The sequence below is a fragment of the Alnus glutinosa genome, chromosome 13 (genome assembly GCF_958979055.1).
Source record: "Alnus glutinosa chromosome 13, dhAlnGlut1.1, whole genome shotgun sequence".
NCBI lineage: Eukaryota > Viridiplantae > Streptophyta > Magnoliopsida > Fagales > Betulaceae > Alnus > Alnus glutinosa.
The window spans coordinates 20,617,682-20,621,779 of record NC_084898.1 but is presented as its reverse complement, the minus strand read 5'-3'; the positions used below and the strand labels follow the sequence as shown (position 1 = coordinate 20,621,779).

Genomic DNA, 4,098 nt, shown 5'->3' with positions numbered 1-4,098 from the left:
CTTCTCCCTGCAACTTTCCCTCGGCCCTGTAGTCAGCGGTTCACGGCTGTAACGCCCCGGATTTTAAAACATATTTTAAAAACGTTGAAGAATAAAAATAATTATTTTTAGTTGTTTTATAAATATTTTCAAATCATTTGAAAAGCTGTGTTTAATAAAACTGATAATTATTTTATAAGAATTTTTGAGTTAATAAAATAAACTGATAATTAACCATTAAATTAATTATCCTTATTTCTTAATTATGCAAATATGATTTTGACAATTTATTATTTAATGTAATAATAATAATTGTATTATTATTCATAATAAAATATATTTATTTATGAAACGAACTAGACTCAAAACGGATTTAGAACAGTATTTTTATGAGACTGCTTGTATTAAAAAGACCCGAGTTTTTATAAACAATCTGCTAAAAATCGTTAGCAGCTTCCTACGCCACCCTTACGTCTTATACCATTAAAACTTTTTAGCCGCCCACGTTGTTCGGTTTTCTCCACTCAAGATTATTAAAACAATCCCGCACTTTGCTTAAAATAAACACTGCGTGCTCTCACCAAACTTTTCCACTCTAATTTTAATAAGTTTTCCCTCCCCACCAGCCAACTATGTTGAATTTCAGCCGTTGAGATTAAAGCTTCCATCATCATTTTTGTTTTTCTTTTAGTTATTTTATTCTCTCTTTCTTCATCACTTTCTTTCTTTACATTATTATAATCTTCTTCTTTCTTCCTTATATTCCCTCTTCCTCTACTCCACGAACACAGAAGAACAAAGCTAACAGAGACCGAGAGAAGGAAATTGATTAAGAGAGAGGCAGAAATGGTATGGCTTGAGAGAAGAGATGAGTCCGAGAGGTGGAAAAACTGGGAGAATCGGTTCTGCCATTTACCCACAACCCAGCAACCCGGATTTCCAAGCATCTCATTCCTTCCGAACAACCGAAGCGTGACCAAACCCAGAACCGGATTCTAGCCAATTCCCCAAATGCGAGACGCCAGTGGACACCAAGAAGACCTGATTTGGGCCATGTTTCCAGTAGGCCAGAAGAACCTACAGATTTATCCAACCCAATCTAATCTGACCTGCAAGCCCAACCCAACAGCAATCCACAAACTGACTTCAGCCAGACCCACTGAGCCCAAGACCGAAACCCATAAGCCCGAGACCTTGGCTCAAGACTCCAAGCCCATCAACCCAAGCCCATACCCATGACCCGACCCGGAATCCCGACCCGCCGGCGACCCGCCGCCGGCAGTGTCTCCGGCGACTTTTCCGGCCATTTTCCGGCGACTTTTCCGGCCACTTTTCCGGCGACTCTCCGGCGACTTTTCCGGCGACTTCCAAACTCACCGTTTCGCTGGATTTTCGAGTGGAAATCCTTAATGTGAGTTTCTAAGTTTTTAATTAGCCTAAAAGTATATATTTTCATAAAATCAAGTAACTAGTATATTAGAATATAACTTTAATAATTATAGAATTGAATATTCTAATTATAACTTATTTATGTATATTATATTTTGAAAAATATATATATACTCTAAAGTATTGATTATGTTTGATTATTGATAATTAATGAGTGATGTTGTTTAAACTAAGGGCTTGATTAATTATAAAACTCTAGAATTAAAGAACGATTTCATGAGTTTAATCATGTAATGCATTGTTTTAGAAATTGAGTATTATGGAAATTGAGCATGCTGTATTATTATGATTTCTCAAATATATTGGTTGAAATAATTGTTAATATGTTTTGTTAATTGGTTTGGTAATTGGATTGATGTTTCCTAAAAGTGATTAGGTTTTGTTAGAAAAATACATAGGTTTCTTGTTGGTTGATTTCTCTATGCTATAGAGAATGATATTAAGAATTTTAGATTGTACTCGAGTGATTACTTGAGACCTAGATTAGATGTTATTCCAAAGTATTGATTTGCTAATTGATTAAGTAAATATTAAGTTTTAACCATGTTGAGTGTTCATAAATGTAAGTGATTTTCCAATTAATAGATGATCGCTTCTATGTATGTGTCTATGTATAAAAATAGAATTCATGTTGAGGCATGAGTTTCTAGAAAGTAATGACATTGACCTTGTATGCACATGTATATGTGTTTCATGCAGATGATGAATTGAGACAGCACAAAAAGGACTGTAAGTATTTTTATACTTACTGAGGGTAGCACTGGATTTCAGTAATGTTGTGTTTATGTTTTATTTTAATTGGATGCGTGTGACTGATTATTGCATACTGTTAATAATCAACCTATTAATATTGGGCGCGACGTCTCCCAAAGGTTCATGATAGAGTTGAACCGGAAACAATAATAATCATATTGATTGGGACGGCTTTCAAAGTACTAGAGGAGGGAGGTCTCCGATAGTGCGAAAACAAGTTAATTAAAATGTAATGTAGAGGGGACGGCCTCGAGAAACACGATTAAACGGGGGGACGTGCCCTTACAAGAGAGGAGTGTAATCACTATATAAACTGTTAAACTTTGCATGAAAAACTATCACCTCATCATTATGTCATATCTGTTCCTTAAAATAACGCATAAATCATGATGTTGTTGAAAGACAGTTAGCTCACTCATGGAACTATGGGATTGTGGCGGTAACCACCTTCTCATAGATGTTTGTGCAGGTACTGAAGATTATGGAATGGATTAACTGCTAGCTTAAGAGATTTATAGCTGTGTAGTTAGGATTTTAGTACTTTGTACTCATAGATGTTTGTACTATTTGCTTGTAATATGTCTAGACATTTACTTGTAATTAATAAGTTCCATGCAGGCTTTAGTGTCATATGTGACACATGTTTCATTGTAAATAGTGTAAAGATTTTTAATGTATTTTCTAGAAGATGTCAGTTAAAGCTCTGAATATATCGTAAGGGAGTTGTCCCTATCGGTGATGTTTAAAAAAAAAAGATATTCGTATTTTTCCGCTGCTAGATTTTATTAACTCTGAATGGTTAACGATACGTAATTATCCAGATATAATTACTTACGCTTTTTTGTAAAAAGCGGGTCGTTACAACGGCAGCCCCTTGTGATCACAGCTGGAGAAAGGTCTTCCAGTGATGGCGTGTGGTCTTCACACGCCCCCATTGGTGACCCCAGCCCCTCCCTTCAACCGGATTTGTGTTGTTGTTTTTGCCGCTGTTGTTTTTTTTGTTACTTAGGTTATCTTTCCTTTATGAGAAACTACTGTATTTGAAATTGTGTTGGTATCTTTCTTTCCTGCAGTCCTATATTCAAATTCTAACAGCATTTTTACTGTTCCAGCCATCTTTTGGTGATTGTTGCAGGTCTAAAGTGGGGATACAGATAGGCTTGTCTTAATTTGTTTTCTTTTCACTTTTAAAACCACCTTGTGCGACCCTCTGAAAGGACTGGATCATTTGTTTGACCAATTTCCTACCATTTTTTTAAATATTTTAGCGATATTTTAGTTTGGTTTGGGTCTACTACTGGGAGCTCACTCCTGTTTCATTAATAGGATCGTCCACTTCTTCTTCCTTTGAAATCAAATGTAGAAATGATTCACCATTATAATCCTTTCCTCATTCAATTAGAAAAAATAAAAAATGTAATGGTTATAAGTAGATGATCGGATTATGATGACATATGTGGTTAGATTATTAATTTTTTTTTTTCAAAAATAAAAATACATAACCCAAATTTTTGCTGCATAAACTCGTGTTTAAGATATATATAGTAGTAACATTCATCTCATATGCCAGCTGTGGTTAGAGATCGATCATAATGGGAAAGTGGTGCCTAGCAAAGCTTGAAAATCATGCTAATTAACTTGGTCTAAGGGGCAGAAGCATTAACGATTTGTTTTTCTACTAAACTCTTTGCGGTGCTAGTCAAGCAATCCTTGAAGAAGGCCATGAAACTAAATGCATTTAAAGCTTCCATTTGTTTCGGCGTAGAAAATGTGTTATCGGTTGGCTTGTACGAAAATTTGGTGACTGCAAAAAGTGGTTGGCAATTTTTAGCGAACACCGAATTTCAGCAATCTCCAGTGGTGGCAATTGGCGACCGACGATGGATTCCGGTGGATGTCGGTAGCAAATTATGGCAA

At 35.6% G+C, this 4,098-nt stretch overlaps 1 long non-coding RNA gene across 1 annotated transcript; it reads left to right on the top strand.

Moving 5' to 3' along the window:
- The first annotated feature begins 638 nt into the window (after positions 1–638).
- LOC133853667 (uncharacterized) lies at positions 639–2,288 on the top strand. Its single transcript, XR_009896698.1, has 2 exons — positions 639–1,390; positions 2,128–2,288. It is a non-coding gene; the product is annotated as an uncharacterized LOC133853667 (long non-coding RNA).
- Positions 2,289–4,098: the final 1,810 nt, after the last annotated feature.